This window comes from Columba livia, chromosome 13 (assembly GCF_036013475.1).
Source record: "Columba livia isolate bColLiv1 breed racing homer chromosome 13, bColLiv1.pat.W.v2, whole genome shotgun sequence".
Taxonomy (NCBI): Eukaryota; Metazoa; Chordata; class Aves; order Columbiformes; family Columbidae; genus Columba; species Columba livia.
The window spans coordinates 16,421,985-16,447,772 of NC_088614.1; the positions used below are offsets into that span (position 1 = coordinate 16,421,985).

Genomic DNA, 25,788 nt, shown 5'->3' on the forward strand with positions numbered 1-25,788 from the left:
TGGGTGCAGAAGAGACAGAAAAGAAAATAATATCAATTCTTTTGATACAGTAGCCTAACAAAACATTTGCACCCAGCATGAGAAATTCCCATGCGATGTGACTGTCAGCCAGAGGGGACTCAAGACTCCGTGTCTCACCTCCCAAAAGGGCGCACTTCACAGCAGCCACCAGCGCACTCCCTCCTGCTCTCTCATCAGGACATTAAAACACGCTAAGATGAAGACAAGACTTGTGAGACCACAGTAAGAGTGAATATGAACAGCACAAACTTTCTGCAGAAAAGGCACAGCTCTGCCTCCCAGCAAATACCACCTGCAGAACTCCGGGGTGCTGGTCAGTGCCTGCAGGACTGCAGGGAACAGACGCCTCTCGCTCTGACAGCACGTGTCACAGCCAGCCAGCGGAAAACACACACTTCAAAACCCAGTGAAGAACTGCAGGCCATGCTTTCAGCGAAGGGACAGAGCGCTGACAATTTCTAGAAATGTCTTGATAATAACCTAACGTCTATTCCCACAAATGGCCTTTTCAGCCACACGTTTCTCTTCCTGCTGAAGGGATGACAGCAAGAAAAGGCTGAACTACAGAAATACTCAATTGGAGCATATGCTGAACGGGAATATTACTTGGTCAGGCTTGTGTATCATGGTCCAACTATGGCCAATTGACATAATTCCCATCCACCTACCCCCTCCCAAGTCTTTCCTTGCAAACCCACCCCAAACATCATATGTGCACTTAAAAGTCTTTCTGAGCTATAGGACAAGCCACCTGTGTTAGACTGCTCTTTACTTGTCACTCCCGATTGCAGTTTCACTTGTAAACACAGTAAGCACGAAGAGTCTAGCAAGGTATTTCCTTGTTAAAATGTAAAGAAAACAAGCATTAAGAAAACAAAATGAAGTTGTTTCTCAGTTCTGTAATAACCACAAAAATCACGATTTCCCGTGTTTCTGCAGAAGACCAGCTTTTACATGGGGGAGAACACAATACAACAAAGAACACCAAAACCAAATAACTACAACCCTATAATGGCATAGTAGACATCTTAAACCAGGATGCAGCTTAACCTTTGGGTTCACTTCACCAATGGACTTAAGCATACGCTTAGTTCCACTAAAGTTAGTGGTATTTCTCATATACTCAAGTACCTCCTTAAATCATTAACTGCAGCTTTCCGGCATAAGCAAATGCCATATGTGTTTTTCAGTATCATTCACCAGGAAGAGAAGTTTTCAATACACATTGTAAAATGTGTGCTAAAAACTTCCACTGAAATTTGTTGAAGAGGTTTAGGAAATCGCCTTGAAGACCTAGTTACTGCTGAGCCAGTGCAGCTGAAGAAACCAAGCAGAGGGCTCTACATAGACTTTTAGTCCCACTGGCTTAAAACTACTTGCCCATGGACTCAAATACTGCATAAAAAGCTTCTGCGCCTAGAAAAATGGAAATAATTCCCACCCTTTGGCAAAGCACTTAAGAGAAGTAATTGAAAGACATTCTGTATAGGCTACCTTCGATACATCTTTCAAAAGGCAGGTTCTTCTGAGGAAGTTTTAATTGCCCCAAACAAATCAGATTTTAAACAAGACTTGGAAAGACAAGTGGGAGTAAGAGCCCAAGCGTTTAAGCATGACATACTACATGCACTACTATATATATACACACACACATACAAAGAATGGCATAACTTTACAGGACTGAGGGACTAAAATAAGAGACTAGATTCATTATGGATACATTTATCAACTCATACATGAGGAAAAACCATCCTGGCCTCACACACAAAATGGTTGGCTCTGGCCTGATCATTACCACCTAGGAAGATGACCTTGGTGTTACAACTGACTGGTTTTGCTAAAATGTCACCCTGATACGGAATGGTGGCGTCAGAAGAGTAAATCTTGTATTACAAATTATTAGCAAAGCAATTTGGAAGGGAGCGTCACTCTTGGGAAAACCAGAAACATAATTATGCCACCACATAAATCCATCATTTACCCACACATCAAATTTGGCAGGAGGTTCTGGTCTCTTTATCGCTCTTTTTTTCCAGAGGGGCTCTTTCAGTTTACTAGGCAGACTAACCACAGGCCCGGGAAATCCTATATGCAGAAAACTGTTGAAGACCGAGATTTAAATAAGTGTAGCTCACAAATCCACTCTATTCTTGCCTTCCCTAGGGTATCCATTTATAACTTCATGGGATAAAGAAGGTTGAGTTGGATCAATTTTGAAATCTGAATCACTGTGGTCACTTTTACCTTCTTATCCCCTCCACCTGAGCGATCATGGAAAGCAGTATATCACAGTGACATACTGTTTATAAAGGCTCTGGAAACAGCAGCATTTCCTCATTGATAAATCAGATGTCAACTTTTAGACATGGCTTCCAGCCATTCTGCTGCTCTTGCAAACATAAATAGCACATTTCATAAATGCCACATTACTCACACTTATTAGCATATACACACTTGAATTTTGCCACTGAAATAAACATCCCTAAACCAAATTTCTAGACTGTTTTAACTGATTTTGTGATGCTGCGCAACTTCTTAAAAAGAACACCCGAACACAGAGCACTAAAATAAAACATGCACTGAAGTTAGTGTGAGACAAAAGTAGCATTTCAAGGCAGGGAAAAATCACAGATCATCTATACATTTAAAGCTCTTCTATGTAGAAGGAAGTTTTGAGTACCAGAAACATAAGACAGATTATGTACAGAAAATCCCATAAAGCCCTTATGTGATTTTTTTTTTCCTGTTTACAACAAGGATGATGAAACCTTTCAAAAAATATTTGGAGTAACTCAACACCAACAATTTTTCCTTTTCCTTTCCTCTAAATTCTCTACACTTGCCACAGAATACATCTATAACATTCTCTTGATACTAGACTACACAAGAGAAAGAAAAAGCCTTGTAAATGTGTTTTCTTAGTTGCATTAAACATACTAATTGTAACCCACTCATATAAATGAAGTGGCTACTATTAGCACGTATTTCCACGTGTAAACTATTCACTTTTTCATATTTAATAAGTGTATTACCATGCTATTCCTTTGTGACTAAAATTAAAACCAAACCTAATATTTACTAATATATATTTTCTCCAGTTCAGGGTACAAGCTTTATCTATCTTAATGTTTGCCTTCTCCCCCCAACTCATCCACTGAAAGTCTCCTACTTGAAAAGTATTAAGTATTCCAAAATATGATTTTCATTTCCAAAAATAGGAAACAGGAGCGCATGTCAGAAAAACTGCCTCAGCACACACACCTACTGGCTCACGACAGTTGCGGCCACGAGCTTTTTTGTCATGTAGCTAATACAGAGCTTGGTGTCTCCACACCACAACTCCTGCATCCCGAGAACACTTTCCAAACGGTTTCTGGGCTTACTGGCTTTGAGTAGCATTAGATTCAGCACTGAACAGCTGGAGTTTTGCCCAGGAAAATAAACGATATTCTATACAGAAGAGAGGGACACGATGATTAGGCCTTTCATTCCCTCTCATGTCGAAAATTATGGAATTATCAGAAAACTGTAATCATGAAAATGTTATACTAAGGAGAATGTCTTTTTACAGCAAATGAACATAATTATGTTTACCATATTTGGGCACAAAGTTGGCTGGCAATTCAGTCTGTATATAGACAGCAGTATCTGATTCACTGTCACAGGATATGAATACACTGGAGCAATCCAGTGTGAATAGCCGTCTCTCTCCTATGACAAAACCAAACATTAGTCTATACATCATATGAAAAAAGCATCATATAATACTACTGCAAATAGCAATTTCATAAACAGTAGTAGTTGAATAGTTTTAACCTTAATTCTAAAAATCATCCTCGAACTAGATCTTCGTAACAGCAGACTTTTGGAACTGTCGAAGTGCTTTATTTCTGACAAATCCATGGGTTTTCATATATTAGATTATGCAGAACTAATTTCTGTAGCTGATGAAGGAACAGTGGTGACAAGTAATTTGAGATCATAAAGATTAAAAAAAGTAGAAATGGTAGCATGCATACTTCATAACCTTTCTTTATTTCTTCCTATTTAAAAAGCTCCTTATGCGTCTTGGGCACGGCGTTCCTCTCCTCATTAAGACCAGATGTATAAGTCTTAATTAAATATAGATGAGATTTTTAAAATAGCACTAACTCATCCTGAATAGTTGGGGTCAAACATGATTAGTTATAAGATGAAATGTAATACCCTTCCAGTTCATAAATCTCTAATACAAAACCAGAAGGGAAAAATACGGCCCAATCTTGCCAATTATAACCTTTCCCCCTTCAAGAACATCCAAAGCTTAGCTCTCGGCTAGTTGTTCCACTCGCTTTACACAGAAGATAACTAAAAAAATCCTTCCCTGAGTTGCTCAATCTTCTGCAAATGCCATTAGCAACGGGTTCAGACTCGAGCACCCGGGACAAAAGGACTCTCCTCTTGCCCCTGTGCAGCCAGCCCGTGCCCCCCAGGTATCGCCCACTGCCCCACAGCAGCAGCTCACGTCTTCCAGGCGCCGTACCCAGTGCCCTCCGAGAGCTGCTTCAGTCATCCTGCTTTCTGTTTCAGTCCACAGAGTAATTTGTTGCCTTTTATCCACATAATGTAAATGCCAAAATAGGCCACAGGTCAACTTAAAATCAAAAGCTGCGGACTGAAGGCTGAGGAATGCTGGAGCAAGCCTGGCTCTTCCATCCACTCCTCACACTGACGCAGCTGTGAGAAACTTCTGGTTTTAAAAGCAATTAGTTACGTGATTTTTGCATTTTATATGTTCTCCCTAGAAAGACGAGCTTGATTAAAGTTATTTTCCTTTTATTAAGAAAAGCGAAATACCTTACTATTTTAAGAGTCTACTGTTCTCCTGCTTCTTTAAAAAGGTTAACACTTAACAACAAAGTTTAATTTCTTTCAATACAAATAAACTCACACATTTAGAAAACAAATCTCAATTTTCTATATCTAGCGTAGATGCTACCAAAGAATATAAATAACTTCCCACAAGAGCTCCTTGCTAACAAGTGCATACATGGAATTCTGCCGCACGCCTCAGCAGCACACACAGCTTTTCTGGCTTCCGGCTTTAAGCCGCTACATTAAGTATATGGCATGGAAAGGCACACAACAGTCAAACTGATGTTCAGAGAAATACTGATGGGATTTGACTGACGTACTCTGATTTTTCCTTTAAAAAAATGGGTTGTTCTTAAGGTAAAAATCATCCTCAAAAAAACTTTGCAAGTATTTCCCAATAAAATTATCAATTCTTAAATAATTATCAATCCTAATTACAACATACGAAGCACAGACAGACCACCTTACCATGTCCTGAAAGTAGAAGTGCTGATAGTTTTATATAAAAAACAAGCCCTCAATCATGTGCATGATTTGTCACCAGGTTATGTGCCAATATTTCCGCACTGAGTTGTGCAAGAAATTTTTTGCCCAGCAGAGGATACAATAGGATACTTATGCTGGTATAATACATTTTGAAAGCAAAACACATGGAATGTTTTAATCCATAAAAGAGATTAACATGATGTGATTGATCTATTCAGTAGAAATCAAGCATCCATAAGCAAAGATTTAATCTCAAACTTTCATTATTTGTTAGATCTTTCTGAAAACTCAGGTGTGTTCCCCCAAAGCATGTGACACCAACAGCCCAAGATGTATCACACATGCACCAGTGGGAGATCCTCACTTCACACCTAATTAAGTACATGCAGTGGTATCTCTCAATATTCATTAACAGAGCTAAATTTTCTTCACAAATGAAGACTGGAAAGACACACTTAAAATTTTAAGTGGTATCTTCCGTTCTGTCAATTATACTAAAAAATTATTATCAATATGAAAGCCTAGGCTTACATTTCAATTATGTTCAGGTGATTTAAAGCACACTGACACTCCTTCCCAGTAACTTATGTTGACAACGGGTTTTCTGCTGCAGACATTGCGACACAGTAACGCTCTGCCAGCCACAAGACACTGCAAAGATGCCAAATACTTTTAAGCAATGTTTCAATACCAGCTGATGCTTCTATTATGGATCTGGCCAAACCCCTTTCAAATATATTTCCTAAGCATTACATTTGCAAAAAGTGACCTTTAAACCAGCAGGATTGCTTGTGCTGACGGCCAGGACCACCCCACTGGTACCAGGCACTGGCCATGGCTGATCCGGCACCAGCGAGAAGGCTACAACACACGGCACTAAGCATGGAGGTGAAGCCTGGCCCCTTCTACTTTATATATTACTGCAACCCCCCCCCCGGCACCATTTTTAGCCACTGTTGGATTTCCTCCCTTCTCCCCATCCCCCAGCCAGGCTCCAAACCTTGAAGTAACCTTGTTCTGCTCCCCCCCAGAGACAGCTCCATGCCTGAAACATAACCTCTAATCTTAATTTCTATTTCTAGCGTACAATTCGCGACCCTTATCCCAATTTTTTAAAAGCAAATCTCTTTCACGTTGCAGACTCTGCTTCCTATAGTCAGGATAGCACACAGAGCCTGCCAGAATATAACTATATGTTTATTGTTGAGGACAATTTTACATTACTTTTAAGAACTTTAGAAATATACAGTATTTGTGCAATATAGGTTCTCTGAAAAAGAGGTTTTCAATACTACTGTCAGTACTCCACTGCAATGAAACAGCTTTATTTGTTACAAGGTTTAGATAAAGATCTTAAAATACAACAGATCTGCACTCTGGGGTAGTTTGCATAGCAAAGCATTTAACTTCCAGCAATTAACTGATACTTGGGGAGTATCTGTGGACACTAAGCTAAAGCCTTACAGAGTCATAGAATGTCAGGGGTTGGAAGGGCCCTGGAAAGCTCATCCAGTGCAATCCCCCCATGGAGCAGGAACACCCAGACCCAGATGAGGTTACACAGGAAGGTGTCCAGGCGGGTTGGAATGTCTGCACAGAAGGAGACTCCACAACCCCCTGGGCAGCCTGGGCCAGGCTCTGCCACCCTCACCAGGAAGAAGTCTCTTCTCAAATTTAAGTGGAACCTCCTGTGTTCCAGTTTGAACCCATTACCTCTTGTCTGTCATTGGTTGTCACCGAGAAGAGCCTGGCTCCATCCTCCTGACACTCACCCTTTGTATATCTGTAAACATGAATGAGGTCACCCCTCAGTCTCCTCTTGTCCAGCTCCAGAGCCCCAGCTCCCTCAGCCTTTCCTCACACGGGAGATGCTCCACTCCCTTCAGCATCTTGGTGGCTGCGCTGGACTCTCTCCAGCAGTTCCCTGTCCTGCTGGAACTGAGGGGCCACAACTGGACACAATATTCCAGGTGTGGTCTCACCAGGGTGGAGTAGAGGGGCAGGAGAACCTCTCTGGACCTTGACAAATGACAGGGTTTTATTACAAAGGTATCTTCTCATCTGACACCATCTATTTATGAGAACAACTTTGCTTAAACTTGTTTGGTCTTTTGCAACAACAAAATATGTAATTTGTTTGTCATCGATTCTGTAACGTTTCTTACAGAATATAAATTAAAATAAAAATGGCCTACTGGATCAGACGTCACTCTAGACCACAACAGCAGAGATCAAAATTTATATTTTTGATTAGCACTATCTATAACCCTCTTTCGTATTTTTATCAATTCTACCCAATTTGTGCAGGTGCTAAAACAAAATGTTCCTCCACGCACACATTCTCCCACAAAAGCACTTGGATACAGAACAGCTTCCTGAAGAATGAAAAAAGACTTTTCTGTCTCCAAAGTGCTAAAACCCAAGAAGTTTCCAGCCCGTGTCCCAAGGCTGCCGGACTCAGCCGTGCCCGCCCCAGCTGCACACGTACAAGCACACGGCTCGTTTTCAGCAGCCACGTGCCAGACTCTTCTGCCGACCCCAAAATCAGCTCTTCTAGTCCCAGAAAACACGTCCCCACACAGCGTGGAGGGAACATCCGTCACCGTGCGTGAGCCCTGCGCGGAGGAGCCCGCTTGGTCACTGGGCATTAGGGAGTATTGGCAACACTCCGCTTAACACACAGTTTCAAAAATCAAAATTAAAAAAAAAAAAAAGGCAAATTCCAGTGTATCCACATACCAAAATATTTATAATGCTTATACCAAGCTAGTAGTTAGCCTTTCAAAACAAGGCCAACTATATTGATATGACTTTCTGTTGATTAATCAGAAAATTAGTCAGCTAATAGCAAAGCAATTGCCCCTGGTGCTTCACAAAATTACTTTCTGAATTATATTTAAGACATAATCAGTTATGGGACAACTTAATCAGCTTTGGGACAACTTGACCACACAAGTAAAATCAGGAAAGGAGGAATAATCCTTGAACTAAGACAGTGTTAAGCTGTGTTTTGTTAAATTTATATACATGTTATCAACATGTTTTACAATCAATACAGTTTGTTTTGCGCTGGTCTGCACAGGCAGTTCTAATAAATATTGTTAGTTTGTTCTACTTTCTCTCTCCCACTCCTTCAGCTTCCATCCTATTCTCAGCAGGGTATCGTGTGAATTTATTGGTAGTTCCACAGAAAATGAATAGTGCACGTGGGAGGAAAGCCTCTAGCAATTAAGAATAAAAGCAGATAAGTGAACATCAACCAGAGTAGAGAAAAACAAGTGTGAGAACTTCAAGGTAGCAGAGCTGGATTTTGAAATGGACTGGAAACAACAAAAATAGAAATTGGGAAGTCAAGAGTGATCAACACTTATTGGATCCGTTTCTATTACGAAGCAGAAGTCAGCACGGTAACGGGCAGCCCAGTCTGACATGAGATTCATTCCTAGATGGTTGCTGGGGGAGTAACAACACTTTCTTTCCTTACTTAAAAAGAATTACATTGTCAACATAAATAGTAATTGCAAGTCAGGAGTGCCCTTCCCCCCGCAGAAAGGATGTTATAAAAAAGTATTTCGAATGGTACCTTCATTGAGTCTTAAGGGTCAATGTTTGAAAGCTCCTCCGCCCCACCCCGAAACGAAGACTGGAAACATCTCCAAAAACCTCACAGAGGTTCTCGTGTCAATGAATGACAGCCACAAAAATCTATCATAGCACTAGGAAAATATTTGCAAGTATGTTTTCAAAAGGATACTGTTATTCAAATGGAAAAAGAGTATCACAGCACCACAGCCCAACCATCCGTTTCAAAACATTAAATTCATTAAGCATTTTATTACTGTGGTCTCTATAAAATATATAATTAAAAAACTAATATTGCCTGTCAATGTAAATATAATTTAAAAACATTTTCCAACAGTCTCTACCCTTAGAAACAAAGTTACAGAAGCAATTCTAAAGCCTTTACTGAGGACAGCACTAAGCAGCTCTTTACTTCTTCAAAACTCTTTCCACTCCCATCTTTCATAAACTTGTGGAAACATAGTATAGGTGGTTTTAGTCATATAAGAATATTCTTCGTTACTCACAGAGAATGAAAACCAAGCACGTACTGAAGTAAATCCATATTTGACACCATCTAAAAAATCCCTGTTTCATAGGGAAAGGGCTCCTGGAGTACAATAACTGACGCAGGCTGGAGACGCATGATAATTTGTGCCTTAATTTTGGATAGAGCATGCAATAAACATTCTACTAAGTCAAAACAACCCTTTTAATGTACAATTGTTTATATGAAACATTCAAATTACTCAGTGAGCATCTGAAAAAAATAAATTGAAGCTCACTGAAAACGTTTGGGTTTTTTTAATTTCTGAAAAGAAATCTGAGAAGGATTTCTGAAAAATAATGCGGCCCACTTAGAGCCCAGCAGCACCAGCAGGTGAAGCCACCATAGCGCCAACAGCACCACTGTTACTGCTGCTCTCAGTACCGGAGCATAACGAAATCATCATCATAATGGCTGATTGATTTGTTTGGTATTTAACAATACAGTTATTAAATTAAAAAAAAAAACACACTTAAATATTACCTATATTAATACAATCTACAAAATATTAACCTGATCTAGTAAACATGATGCTTAAGATAAAAGTTCACCTTCCGTCTGCTTTAAGATAAACAGCACAACAACAGACCCCTACAGAACAATTAACCGTCTGGAAAGAACGCTGTTGCTAGACCCTAAGATCTAAGGCTCAAACTTCCACTATAGTTCTTTACTGTGTGCTCGATTTGTAGATAATACATCATCTTCCACATTTTTTCTCCATTAGGCAATCTCATGATGAAAACCTGAACTTGCATGTACTCTGCTCCCAAATTACTGACGGCAGCCGAAAGTGCAAATCGCTACGGCACAATCAAACAAAACAGCCAACACACCTTTGCAGGAAGGATTTCCACCCCTAGAAAACTGTGTTCCTACAGCTACCAATATTCTTGCCTTCCAAAGCTCTTGCTCTATTTCTAGAGCTATTCTGCTAGCCAATTACAACTTCTATACTCCACATAAGCCTACAATATATAGTTGTAGAAACCTCTCAGGGAACACTCCAAGGATAAACACCAGCACGCTACATTTACTTTTTTGCATCTTCTTTTCAACAAGCTATTATAATGTCATGTGTGTAGTCACCTGCAATTTTGGGACACTAAAAATATATCTTTCTTGCTTTCAATTCAACAACATTGGTCCAATTTTCAATTTTGTTTTCCTCCTTTTAGATCCACTCCAGCAAGCTTTAAAAAACCACAGTATCAGAGATGCATTCATACAACACACTAAGGTATCTATATATTAGTTTTCATCCAGAATTCAGAATACGTATTTCCCACATGCACATAATAGCTGTTATGTGCATATTACACGATATATGGTTTTTGTTATTAAAGCGTTCGAATTTCAATGAATCATTTTCTCAAAACTTCCATTCTAGAAGAAATATCACCTTCCTTCAAAGTGTCCAGTAACACTGTGCAGCTGGAGCAGACCACACCACTTTTTTCATGTATTATTTTGTTAGGAACAATGTGTACTACAGTCAGAACTGGGACTAACCACAATCAGAGTATTATTTGATACATCAAGGCATTTTTCTCCTCAAGCACCGCTCCTGCATTGCTGAGCAGCAGAGGAGTTAAGCAGCGCCCAGTGGCACGGCCACTGCCACTCCTACCAAACGGAGTGGAGAACAACAGGAAATCTTTCACATTTTCAGCACGGCAGATTTCTCTCCCCATCTTTCAGCTAACATTCCAATCCTCACTGTGTAATACGCACAAACAGGACAGTTTTAAACGTGAATTAAGCGTAAGGCAGGAAAAAAGGCAGCAAAAGGAGAAACCGAAATAATCACAGGGAGGAAAGGAGAGTGATGGATTCAGCAGCGTAAGGAAGATCAGATGATTGTGTGCTTTGTAATGAAACCGATGGTTTTCTTTATAGTGTATCAACATGATATTCAAAATTGAGATTAAACTATTTTAGGGCTCTCAAATGCTGTTAGTAAGGCATTCTGCTGCTTTTTGAGTTGCTGGATGAATATCAGCAATTTTAAACAGTGTAGCCACTTATAAAATGGAGTCTTATCTCCTCTTACCTTACAGCTAACATATTGTTTCCTGTCTGGAATAGAAAATTCTTCCATGGACTGCTTTCTGTATCTTTCAGGTGATGATGCTGGCATTTCTTTGCCTCTGAAGTTGAAACACATAGACTCCATTTACATAGACATTTCTTTGTCCATATTTTGGACAAGACAGTCAATTTGCTTTGGTCAGAAGTAGTACTTATTCACTACTAATATAACCAATTTAAATCTTATATTAAGCAATCTATACTAGTAAGTTCCTAGAAGATAACTACATGAAAAAAAAAAAAATCAGTGAAAAAATCTTGTGGCATCTGGGTTTTAAACACGTGCCAATGCTGTAAAAATCCGTGTATTGTATCCTCATTTGTGTCAGATTTAAGCTTATTATTCAGAAGCGAATGGAAAGTTTTGTACTTAATTGTTAATTTTAAAAGACGATATTGAGTAATCTCAATGATTACTCATTGAATTTATGACTATGAGTAGTTGCTCTTGCTATGTTCCTTACCATAGTCTTCAATATGAAGGTATTTAGGAGAAACCAAAACCTTTGAAGAGAGAAAACAAACAAGAAGAAAGCAGGAGGAGAGGCATTCCGATGGAGGTGTGAGGAAGCCACAAGGACCTGCCACACAACCTACTGCTTACCAACAGTCCAAGCTGAGCCAATACTTTCCATATGTGGGAACATAAGTAGTAGTTCTAGAAACAAAATAATTTCACCAGTGAAAACAAAAAACCCAAATCTTCCCTTCACATCAACTACAAAACATCCGTTTCAAAGTATTAGTTCTTAAAATGCTGGTTCTTATCTAAAAGACACATAAGATCTTAGTGGAGGAACACACAGCAGTATCTAGCGTTTGAGGACACATTGGTGTAAGTCAGCTTGTCAAATGCTTCCCCTGTCCGAGGGCTATTCTACAGCTGCAATTACTATTCCCTACATTTTTCAGAATATATTAAGTGGGTCTTCTGAGATCAGCTGGTCTGGACTAGTTCAGATCCTGTTCTTTGGCCAAAACATTCTCTGCCTGTGACAGTGGGAGGCAAGCAAAGCCAATGAACTACACGTCTTAAGTCAACGGTGTGATGTAAAAGAAAAAAAAAGAGACCACCACCACAAACCCCCACCACACAAACCTTTAGAGACAGCTAAATAAGGGATAAGAAGTCCGTTAAGTCAACAGTGCTCTCAGGCACAATCACGTTTTTCACATGCTGCCAAGCACTATGATCAATATTCTCTCTTATCTAGTTGCATAATATTTGCTCCAAGTCTACTGTTCCAAATTACACCAGTTTAACTTTGTTCACATTAGGATTCATTTTAGAGAAAAATATTTAGCACAGATATAGCATGCAAGATGCCCTGCATTCGTATTATAATTTATTCCTCAACACACTGAGCAGCTAGATCAAAATACAGCATACCTTCCTATCTACCCTTGTAATTATGAGGACTGTATCATGTACAAAACCTCAAGTTAAATGAAAAGGAGCATAATTATGCAGTGTAGAAAAAATTATAAACTATACTTACTTTTTTCTTTTTAATGTGCAGTGAAAAACAATCAACACAGCAGAGATGAGCAACTCATTCTCCAGAACAGAATATACCAAATAGCACAAGCAAGGAAGACACAATATATTACCTCCCTGAAATCACAAGAATTTTTGAAAAGAAACTTGCCTCATCTGTGCTAAAACAATTTCAGAACAAAATACAGATAGAACCTTTTAGCAGAAAGTCACTGATGGAAATAGATAGTTCTCTCCTATTTCAGGATGCATCTTAAAATACCAGCAACAACATATAATATCAGAGGAAAGCATCCACTGGCTGCACTGTGAAAAAACCCATACAAATGTGAATGTCTCAGGAAAAAGAACAAGCAAACCACAACTTAATATCAAGCAAATGTTATCAGTCATACTAGTAGTAGTCACCTCCAACTATCACAAAGCTGGTGGCCGTGAAGGCCTGTCAGGTGCAACAAACACACAGCAAAAGGCGTTGGAACACAAGAGGAGGCAGAGTCTAGACAGCTATTTCCCATCAAAAATCCCCCGAAGTGCAAGGGATGGAAAAGCACACATTAAAAGACAAAACAGTGAATAAGACTGTAAGGAGAGGTGATTCTGAAGAGACCAACAGCAACATACTAATCTATAGATATTTCCTCAGAAACTGACTTGAGAAGTTTAATTTAAAAGCACAACAAATTGTCGCAAAACCCCACATGTCATGTGCACAAGCAACAAACTCTGTGTGGCTGTTAGAGGAACAAATTAAACTTCATATCTTGTACCTTTAAAGCCAGAGGAGCTATTCAGCCCTGAACTCTGGCATCTGTAAGCAACAGCAATTCACACACCCGCGATGAGTACAACAATGTCTCCGATTAAAGAACAGTCTTCAGAAAAGCATTCAAAGACACCATGAAAGGTTTTGGAGTAATAACTCTATGACATCTGACCAGCAACAACTTAGTGTAAGAGATTCAGTGACAAAAACACCTCCTGATGCTTGAAAGACGGTGTCTGTGATTTGAAAGAGACCTCTGCAGCTCTCATGGTCACCCTGATGCGGAAAGAGGAGGCAGAGTCAGAGGAGAGCTAGTCTTTTAACACATGTTCAGGGAAACATAACTAAGAGGCAAATCATAGTCTGTTATTCATTTATCTGACTATCAGACAATCCTAATTAAACCTCCTAAAATGCAACTGTTCCAGAAACAAAAATGGAAAAAAAAAGTAAAGTATTTTCCTGCTGCGTCTTCAAAGGAAGAAAACGCACTTTTCCCAAAAAAACACTTCACTAAATCTCCTGTGTCAACTACAGATTTATTCTATCATACCAGTCCATCGCCACAAAAATGTAGCTTTCCTATATAAAAACAAAAAATGTATCATTAGTGGTTTTCAACAGATTTCATGTCCAGCAACATCTGCAGAGCAATAGATTTCACTTAACCAGACCGGGATCCTTTCTAACCACAAGAGCAAGCAGCAGACTAATTTCAAAATAGCACAGTTCTAATGCACCACTTTTCCACACAGACAAAGCAGTAAGTGCACTTGACCAACGACTGCCCAACTACACCATGCGCTGTTCCACGACCCAAATTACTATTGCAGTTTAAAGATCAAACATTATATGAAAGATTGAAATTATAGTTCGTGAATTGTATCTGATTAGAAGAACTTGTAAACAAACCTGTGGTATAAAATTCGGCTATGAATTTAACAAGTTTGCTAATTACTGAAGTTATTTTGTAATAACTTGTCTTAAACTTCACAATACTCACTCCCCTCTTTAGACCAGAAATGAGGTCAAAGTGCTGAATTTGACATCACAATCTGCCACCCTGGAAATTACTGCAATGGTTAGACAAAGAAGTTTATTATGAGGTCTAATAGGATTGCTTGAGAGAAAATGTTTTCATTCTCCTCCTGAAAGCAACGCAAGACAGAAAGACTGAAAGCTCTTTGAGTAAGGACTCTTCCAAAATTCCAGCACTAAACCAAGCATATTCCCAATAACAGTATACGAGCTGGTTTTTTTCAGGATTTTATTCTAATAGTTGACATTTCCTCCCAGCACCCCCTACCATTTTCATCAGCAAACATGTGTCTTAAGAAAGATAAACCACAGAATTAAAAATCCACTTACACTTGCATTCATTTAGGGAATTTAATTTTTCATTAACCTATTCTGCCCTTCTATACATAAACTTCAACAGCTTCTCTTCAAAAATGGCTAAAACAGAAGTGCAAGTTACAATACAACCAAAAGCTTAAGCTTGCTTGTACCATAACTTGTGTTTCTACACCAAGAGCTGCGCAGAAAGCCAGTGTATTTGTGAGTTAGCAAAGTACACCCGCTTTGGTCTCTCTAGGTGAACAATGTATGAGTATCCACTCAAACCTCTGCTTTCCTGCTACAACAGTGGCCACCTGGTAGCCCTAATGATTTCATTTGCACTGCTGAAAAAAATTCCAGTCACCACCAAATCTTACACAATATTTTCCTTCTCTTGGCTTTTTATTTAATAAATGAAAGGTTTTAGCTTTTCTAAATGATACAAGCATATTTAGCAGTACACCTATTTTTCAGCACCATATTAAATTTCTTGATTACATCATCTGCTTGTAAATATTCATCCCATGTAGGAAAGTGGGTGTATCTTATTACCTTACTATTTAAATATTTGCAAACTGTGTTGCTCAGACAAAAAAGCACATCTAACTATGCCTTGGGTAAGAGGCTAAATAAAGTTTATTCTGGAGCTATGAAACACACACTGATGAAGTTGGGTTCTGTGACAACGTCTTCGCGCAGTTTTAGGTAACACTATTCTACACCACCTGGTGTTCAATTCCTACTTGGACAAAGAATTGCAGACCATCAACAGCAGGGGATATTGCTGTTCTTCCCTCCCACAAAAAAAATGCCCTAACTTCAGAATCTTTCCATCTTTTACTAAGCACAGGCATTGTTACAAAATTATGAAAAGCTGCAATAATTTTTTACCTTCATTTGACAAATGTGGCTCCTTCTGAGCACTTGGGGATAACTATTTCATTCTGCATTGAAGTTACTCTGCAGATCGAGAAGAATTAGATTTTTAGGTAGCCTCTTCCTCCTTCTCCATAATACCATCTGGTGCAAGACTTGCAAACAGAATTCTGAGACAAACATTTAAATACTCAACAGAAAGAGATTATGTTCCTCAAATCTTCTGGAGCCTGGCACAGTATTACATTTGCCCAAAGTGATCTTTCGCCTGCGATACTCAGTCTTTTTACCCAAGCTGTGAAGATGCAGATACAAGAAAAATCTTTCAACAAGAAGAGTGTTTATGTGTCTGCCCTTTCTCGTCAGTGCAGCTTTCACTGGTTTTCAGCATTGCTGTTACATGCTGGGGACACATAAGAGGAATGTCTAGCTTCTTCAGGATGAGATTGCCAGCTTCAAGTGTTTTTAAGGAACTTTTAAAATTATTACCTTGTGCTTGAGACTCTTGGGAAGCAACACTTAAAAGATCTCCAGATTTTTCTGGAATGTGAGCTGTAGGCATTCAGGTGCTTTATCTTTCTGCAGGGAAGCTCTTGTGCTTGGACTCAAACTGTTCTTCTAAGGCACAATCAGCCAAGTTCTGTAATCTGTACAGACGAGCAGGAAGTTCAACTTTCATAAACAAAAAAAAAACCTAGGAACATTAAACATCCTGGTATCAGACAGACCACGTAGACAGGCATCAAAGGATGTAATTTTACCCCAGTAAACCCAGAGGAATTCCCAATACTATCCAGAAACTCACAAACATACCAAGTTATCACAGTGAGGTAATCTACTTAAGTAACTGAGTGGTTATAGTTTCCTACAGAATTAAAGATCTATTTCATTACTAGATAACTCTCACATGAATCAATCACACTAGGGATGCCCTGTGGAGAAGTAAGTGGAGAAAAGGTCTACCATGGTCCATCCATCCTACTCTTCTCCCCTCTCCTCTCCAGCACATTCCATACGCTGCTTTAAAGTTCCCACAATACAGCACGTTAGGATAAAGCATTAAAGAATTAAAGTTAAATAGTATTATTTCTAGCAAGGGAAACAAACTTTCCCTTACATTCAGAAACTGGTGAAGCTGAGGTGTTTTGTTCCATTGCCAGACTGCGGAGTACGCTGCACAGCGCCTGGGAAGAATTGTCTGTAGTCAGACGGTACCATTTAAATGTCAACTTTGAGTGCATAACTAAGCAATGATCACACCTAGAATTCGGTAATTAAACAACCAGTTGACATGTTCCCTTATAACTTTCTGACCAACACACATTCAGTATTAGAAAAGCACAAAAATCGAATATCCAAACCTGAGAAGCTGTGGCTGACAAGGTGGTAGAGGGATCTTCCTGTTTAAATGTTCCAAATAATCTTTTGCAATGCTCTCATACAGTAATGCTTACCAGAAAACATTAGCATCTGACAAGTACCTCACTGGAACATGACTATATAAAGCAAAACACATTGGTCACACTGACCAAAAAACCCTAACCACTTGAAAAAGCAGAAAACTGTTAGAAAAGCAAGAAACAAAAGACTACAAAGCAGGAATACAGCTATGCTGCCAGACAGTGAAAATCTAGCTAGCTTAAAACAGAAAATATGCATCAGACGTTCCAAGGAGAAAATTTTACTAAAAACCTAATCAGGAATTGGTCACAATTTAGGGAGGTATTGTAAAGATGTTTCCGAATGAATTATTTTATCTGATGTGACCGTAACAGTAAAAACATACAAGGGAAAATTTAAAAACACACAAACAGTTACTTTTGGTTTGTTGTTTAGCTAATACAGCAAAAACTCTATCTATTAGCGCTACCATGTTCTCCTGTGAGGGCTTTCCTTAGAAAGGAGAGTATTTATTTCCTTTGTGAAAACACTTCTTGAAAGCAAAGGCCCAGAATATCCCACTTCAAACCTGAATTGTTTTAATAAAAAGTTGTCACAGGTGCTTGCCCTGATTAGCTGTCATATGTTATCATGAGACTGAAGCCAATGTACCACCGCGGGTATGCAACACCACCGCTGGAAAAACCTCTGACTGGCTATACAGGCCATTGAACACGCCTCAAAGCCTCACAAAGCGCCAGTTATTCCCACCTCAGATAAACCCACACTGATCTTCACTCACAGACATCTCAGGATTCCCCCAGCCACACCTGGAGAACTTCACAAGCCCCTTTTCAGCCCTTTTCTTTCGTTCTTCAAACCTTAACCAGCATTTCTGTTCTGCAGTTTCCCACACGTTCTCCTGGACTCCAAGGCTGCTCTGGTCTGGGTCCCTGAAGTCCATTTGCCTCATGCAAAGTTCATTACCTTAACAGAACCTCACAGATCAACCCCCCAAATTTATCTTAAGTAATCAACACATTAATCTTCATTAATTACAGCTGGGTAAGATTGATTGATATTGCATAACCACAGTTCTCAGAATTATTTGTCTTGTCATGTTAGAGCACTTCAAAGTAGAAACACACCTCATTAACACGGTCAATTTTTTTAAGTTATATAGATTTTTTTCTTTTTTTTTTTTAAACTACAGTTTTGGCAAAATCCAAGGACTAAACCAAAATGGTTTATTCACAGAACACTGGAAGACCGGGATTATATCAGACCTAATCAGCAATTAACCTGCAAAGCAGTATTTGTGAAATGAATGCCTCCTCCTTCCCCACATGCACACCTTAATAGCTTCTTTCAGGGCAGAAAGGATGAACGCGTAAACCTCTCCCGCCATGAAATTATCCTGAGGTACACAAATGGCAGAACAGAAGAAACCCACACAAAGCCAGAGGTACAACAAAACACAACTACTACTAACTTCTTCTCAGTGAGTTTGGAACCCATCTTTAACAAATGCAACTTCACTTCCAAAATAGCTTTTCATCCCACCAGGCAGAGCTTCAGATTTTACAGATATCAAGAAACATCACCTTCTGCAGCTTAGATCTGCACTCCCCAAACAAGCCTCCAGCGTTACTTTCAGCCACAATACGCACAAAATCTAAACAGGATCTGGAATACAATATTGCCTGGAAAGCACAAGATTGCCTGTGGCATGTTACTAATAAATTCTTGTTACCCAAAGGCCAATGAATGTTAAGAAACACTAATTCAGACACATCACCAACCTCTAGGAGGACAGATCCGACTATAATGTAGATTTTGTCAAGCCTAGCAGAGGCAGTTGCCTTCTGAGCCAGACCCAGTATGATGTTTTGTGATGAGGTTTCCTGTACTGCTGGAAATGTCATCTTTCTTGTATGATATAAACCCCCTTCTATAGCTACTAACAATACTCTGGCATTGTTTGCAACATGCAGGGTGTTGTTCTGGCTAACATCCAATTCCAGTAATAATATTCTATCTACCTACAGAAACCACAAGAAAATATTCTTCATTTTCAGCCCCAAGTGGTTTTGCAGCGCGGCAGCAAGCTCTTAAAGAATTGCCACACTTCACTGCAAGTTCTGCATTTCACTGTGCATTTATCTGTCTGTATGGATCAGGCATTTCTCTAAAACTGTAGAAACACCTTGAGATTACTGGGAATAAAGGAGCTCTTTTCATGTGGCACAATTAGTCATATCAGCAGTGATAGCTATTTTGAGCAGCACCCATTAATCACTATCATTAGCAGGATTTCTGATGTACCAGCATTCATTGTACCAAGAACAAATCTCTTCCTATTACACTACTACTATAAAAACAAAAGCAGCAGCACAATTTCTCTTGACACAATCCTGTTTTGAGTAACAAGAGGCAAGTGGCAGCACTTAAAAACTACAGTCAATTTGGGGTATAAAGGGATGCTTACTTATACCTTATAGGACAGCAAAAACACAGTTTTACTACAAAGAAAAACTGGCCACCATTTGTATGCTGGGGAAGAAGAGGCGTTGAAAAGTAGAACAGTGGGAAGAAGCGGTACGGGGGAAGCTCTCAGGTTGGAGACAGCAGGGAAAAAAAATACCCAAAAATAAGATCCAAGTCAAAAAAGGTTCAAGCGATCAAATACAAGTTGACATCTAAGACATGGAAGAAACCTAGACTTTTCTTTCAAACATCTGTAGCAAATATTTTCATACTACTTTGTATGAGGGATTATTTAACTGTTAATCAAATTTTAGAGTCTCAGAAGACTTTAACTAGAAAAAACATTCCCTGTATGCAGTATTTCTAGTCTCCTAACACCCCTGAGTAAGAAGGCAAAACACCAACAGAAGGATTTATGCCTTACACTGCCCTAGGAAGCAGCACTACAAGGTAGATGGGAAGCAGTGGCTTCCTGCTGCATACAGATGGGATTCCCACACCCCAAATGTTCCATGAAGCACCAGAAACACGTCTGTTAGCCTGAAACACACCTTTTTCAGCAACTGCAGATTAAATACTTAGGAAGTCCTTCCTTCTAGGAGCCAAAGTACAGAACATTAAATAAAATAAGAAAATAAAACCTTGTGCAAGTCTTGAACTTAGAAAAATAGCAATTCTTTATAGAGGAAGGGTCCATCTTATTTTCTGGTGAAACACTGCCTGGCAGAAGACTTCAGTCAAGTGCAAAAATCCAGTTGATACCCGTGATATACAAATAGCACCTGTGCACATGCCGAGATCAGCCAACACTCCTGATCCCACGAGCTTACATACCAAAACCTTCCTGTGGCTGGGAGCTACACTACACATACCACATACCTCTGAGAGGTGACGGAAGGAGAGAGTTTCGAGGGAGCTTCAGCTGCCCATCACCCACAGAAAACAACAGCGGTTCCTCAAGAGCACCACTCCACCTTTGAGAGACGACATGGGCTGAGAAAACAGAAACATCAGGCAACAAGAGCCTTAAAATCCACAGCAACCTTTGCCCCAACCTCTAGATTTAAGATTATCCAACAGCCACACTGGCGATTACAAGATGCAGTGACATTTTGGGAACCAAGCCTCGACCTCTTGCCAGCTGTGTGTGCCTCTGGAGCCACAGACTGACCGACTCTGAAACGCCAAGCAGTTGTTTACGGCTTCACACAACTCACATACACCACTCTTCAAGACACCCAGACATCTGTTCCTCTATAAAACCAATAATAATGATAATAATTGATGATTTATACCCATAACTAGGTTTATAATCTCACATAAAACAAACACGGTCTTTTCACTTCTTCCAAATTTCTAAGCCAACATTCACCTGACAAATATATCCCTGCACCATCTCCTCTCAATTCAAACAACAAAACCCCTCAAGCAGGGACAAGCAAAGGCATATTGGTAAAGTTTTAAGCTACAGCCCAAAATGAGAGTTATCATCTTCTGCGTGCATTTACCATATGCACACAACGTACCACACACAAGGCTGGATGACAACAAACAGCACTTCCAGCCAGCACCAGGTGAGAAACCCGCACAAGCACAGCCCACTGCAGGGGCCGCCAGGACGGAGCCGCTCCTGCCCGCGGGCCTTCGGGCCGGGGGCTCCAAGAACACCCACCGCGGGCACCGTGAGAGGGGTGTGCTCTCGGGGACCGGCGTTCCAGCCCTCCCGGGGGGCAGGTCCCACCGGCACCACCCGGAGGCCGCACGGCCGGCGGGGCCGCCTCACCGCCTGGAGCCGGCGGGGCCGGGCCAGGGCAGCGCCGCCCTGAGGCGAGGCGCCCCCGGCGGGGTCTCGCTGCCGGGCCGGGGCAGGCTGGCGCCCCGGGCGGCCGCGGGTCACTATTTAGCAGGAAGGTGCGCAGGAATTCCCGCAGGCGCAGTCTCAGCTCCCGCCGCGCTGCCCGCACACGGGTCACGGAGGTGGTGAGGGGGGGTGAGGCGGGCGGCCGCAGCCTCGCCACCACCCGGGCTGCGCGCCCGCGCCGTGCCCGGGCTGTCCCCGCCGCCACAGGGCCGGCCCGGCCCGGCCGCGCCGAGGGAGCGCGGCGACAACCCCCGGGCCGCGCCCCGGGGCAACCACCGCCGCCCTCCCCCCGGCCGGGGCTCCTCACAGGCGCCGCCGGCTGCTCCTCCCGGCCCCTGCCGGCGCCCCCCGCCGCGGCCCAGGGGGCTCTCCCCAGCGGCCGCTGCCCTCCTCCGCGCCCCGTCCCCCTCGGCGCCCGGGAAGGGAGGAGCGGCGGTAACGCCGTCCATGCCAGCCCGGTGCCTCGCACAGCCAGGGCCCCGCCGGCCGGGTTGCGGGGCAGCGGCCGGGGCCAGCCCTCGCCGCGGGGCCGGCCGGCGGGAGCAGGGGATCGGCGGCCGCGCTCACTCACCTGCCCGCGACAGCCCCGCCGCGCCGCCAGCCCCGCTCTGTGTACTCCGGAAACGGCGGCTCCTCCGCCGGGCGCCGGGGAGGGGCCGGGCCAGGGGGCGGGCGGAGCCGCGAGTGACAGCGGGAAGGGGAAGGCGGGAGAAGGCTGCCGGTGGGCGGTGAGGGACGGGCGGTGTGCGGCGGGCGGGGGGCGACGGGGAGGAGGAGGAGAGGGTGGGTGGCCGTGGCACCGGGCGTCCCCGTGGGTCGGGGCCACGGGGGTGACGGGAGGTGAGGTGGGGAGAGGGGCGGCGGGGTTGTCCCGGTGCGGAGCTGACAGGGGCCGCCAGGAGCGGGCCCCGGCTGCGGGGGGTGCAGGGGAACGAGGGTGCGGGACGGACAGGCAGAAGAAAAGGGGAAAAAAAAATAATCAGCGAATATTTTATATGTGCTGAAAATAAAGAGGTTTCTCATTCTGTTGTTTTGTGGACAGGTGCAGTGCCCTACCTCAGTAGAGCCATTTGTGATGGAGATGGCTGGTGACACCTGCGAAGTTATTCCTCTTCCACTCAAAATCAGTAGCTGGAGAAACTGCAGAATTCAGCACCGCTGCTAAATGGATTTATTTGGGATTTAGGTAAAAATGCACAACAATTATCTCAGATTGATCCCTTGGACATAATTGTCTTGGTGCTGCCAACGTCGGGAATTGTTCAGAAACAGGCCTGGTCCAAGATGGCTTTGCTATGTGAATTTAAACTGGTTTGTTATTATTTCTAAGGCTTAATGCAGATTTTATACAGAAAAGTTTGCTGTGCAATACAATGCATTTTCAAATCCTATTTCTATCAAAATAGTCTTCTGTTAATCCTGTCTTTCTTAGTAGAAACTGATTATTTTTTATTTCCAAGGCTTTTTTAGAATCTTATATTTGAAATGGAACAAGCATTTAATAACGTACAGAAATGTCTGGTAGAAGTTAGAAAATAAGGTAATGTGTAATATTTGGAGAGTAGTTAAAAATTGTTGTAATATATAAACAAAAATTTTGTCTGCAGGGTGAGCATCCGATCAGCTGGTTCAAATTCCCTCCTCCCCCCCAAAAAAACAAACCCACACACTTGGATATGATACTAATAAAGTGAAGATAACAGTAATTTCCACCAGTTTCAGTGCTGCTAATCAGGAAACTCTGTGGGAAGAAGTGAAATTGTCAATTTATTCGACACCTTCTAGCCACAAGCTAGAAATAGTCCTCAAGTAGTATCTGTGGGGAGCTGCCTAGGAGCAATCTGTGGCTTTGTTTCCTTCTCCGTAACAGATGGTTGCTGGCAGACTGGGCTTCTCATCAGTGTGTTCCCTCCAAACTTTTCTGATTCTTGCATGTCTACTAAGCGTGTCTCACCCTAGCAAATTTAGTCCTCAAATTAAGAGATACCTGGGAAATACTTGGAAAGCACACAAGGGAACAGAAGGCTGTCATATTGTTGGCTCCTTCAAGAGAGAGGGGTGTCGGAGTATTCTTTGTACTACAAGAGAGCAATAAAGGGCTGCAGAAGGTACTTTTTTTATTTTAACTAAATGGTAGATGAAACATCGATTTAAAAAATATATATATATATATATAAAGACTTAGGGCTTCAACAAGTTTTTGGCTGGAAGTATAGGTATTAAGTGCAAAAACTGAGAGTAAAGGAAGTTGGAAAGAGCTGAAGAGGAATGGAAAGAGAGAAGAAAACACTGGGATGCATTTTCCTTCCTCCCAGGCCACATACTGAGGCTACACCTTAAAAGCAATTTAAAAAGCCCCCACAAAATACCTCCTGGTTTTGTGTTGTTTGGGTTTGGGGGTTTTTTTTGTTTGTTTTTAAAGAATGAAGGGAGAAAGATAAACACACACAAACAGACACATTTTTAGGGATACTTGTGTTTCCTGCCCTTAGGAAGCAGGTTGGCCTGTCTGGAGGTTTTTGGCTGCAAGCCGTGGTCCCACAGCTCAAGTGTTGCTCGTGTGCTGAGGCTGTGTCACAGCCAGGGCAGAGCAGCGCCGGGACTGTTGGAGGAAGAAGCAAACCATCAGGAGTTAGGCAAACATTACCACTCACACTGGAGTCTGGTTGCATGTCCAGGCCTGTCCAAAACTAAATCTAGAACCCCTGGTGAGCTGTTGGTGCTTCTCACCTGCAAACTGTTCTGCTCTCCAAGGCAGGTGCCTTGCAGTTCTGGGTCATATGAAGAGGCTGATATGGTGCTCATGGGATTACAAGTCTCATGCCCTGATGGACAGCTGGCAAATTCTGTCACACTAGCTGATGGCCATCCACCAGAACTTTTTCTAATAGTGCAATATGTTTTACCAACATGCAGTTTCATCAGTAGATCCCAAAACTACATAAGCCACACTGACTAAAACGTATTGTATTCACAGGCAGAAATTTGTTCTACAGACCCCGTCTTCCAGTTTGACACAATGCATGAACATGTTCTTTAGCACTATCAGGAGGTGTCCAAAGCTGCTCTGTATTTTGTTACCCTAGTGAGTTAATTGTATTCAGTGGATCTGTGCAGAATTCGGTTCTGTCGACACTAACGGTGGAGTTATACATTATTATCACCTTTTTACAGTCTGTATAACAACTTGTAACACATAACTCTCTCTAAAGATCAGACACTTATTTGAAATGTATTACAAATGAAGTTTATACTTTAAGAGCATAAAGGCACAGAAGGCTGGTAAGATCCTAGTTTTAAAGCTAATATGTCTTAACCAGATGGCAGGAATTTAAGACTGACTGAGAAATAAATAGGAAGTTCACACTTCTTAATATGAACGGAGTATGAAAACATTCAATTCAGCTGAAGTGCATAATAACCAATGCAGAATAAAGACGAAACTCTTAAGGACTAGAAAATATGTAGTGTAGATATCTATTGTGACATCGTACCTTAAAATTATTTTCCTGAATGCTTAAAATGCTATATTTATACTGAATATTCTATTTTTTCATTTTCTGAATTCTGAATGTTTTGAAAGATGGTAGTATGATTAACTGTTTAGTAAAGTCATATGTGAATCAGCATAGATGTATGCAGTTACACTTATGATTTTCCTGTCAACGTTACATGTATGTGGAAAGTGCTTTCCAAGGCCAACCTCAAATGCGAAGGGAAGGAAATCAGTGCGCAGTTTAAACAAGGAGTGTAACAATGTTGTTTAGAGAGAGAGGAAACCAGCTTTGAAATGTGTTATGAGTGCACGTTGATGTCATGGGCTATAAAAAAATCAGCACTGGCACAATAGCCTGTGCAAATGTTAATAAGGATATGCGTATCAGCAAAGTGTGGGATCAGATTAGGAGGATAAATGTAAGTCCTGAAATCCCACAAGAGTGGGTTGTCTTGTTGAAGGAAAAAGCTAATTTACAAGAGGTTGTTGTTTCTGTTAATCAGATAGAGATACGTTTAAGAAAAGG

The 25,788-nt window shown here is 41.4% G+C and overlaps 1 protein-coding gene across 14 annotated transcripts in view; it reads right to left on the bottom strand.

Annotated features, from left to right (window-relative positions):
- GARRE1 (granule associated Rac and RHOG effector 1) overlaps positions 1 to 22,445 on the bottom strand; it is a 60,793-nt gene extending 38,348 nt beyond the window's left edge. The window contains exons 1-3 of one of the 14 annotated variants that reach the window (XM_065028432.1): positions 22,338 to 22,371; positions 20,785 to 20,898; positions 16,528 to 16,732 (exon numbers count right to left, since the gene is read on the bottom strand). The gene's annotated coding sequence lies outside the window, so the exon portion shown is untranslated. Of the gene's footprint in view, positions 1 to 138; positions 3,543 to 16,527; positions 16,733 to 20,784; positions 21,400 to 22,337 lie in introns of those variants that run through there. The other 13 variants (XM_065028438.1, XM_065028433.1, XM_065028431.1 and 10 more) reach the window with 13 other exon arrangements.
- Between the last annotated feature and the right edge of the window lie 3,343 nt (positions 22,446 to 25,788).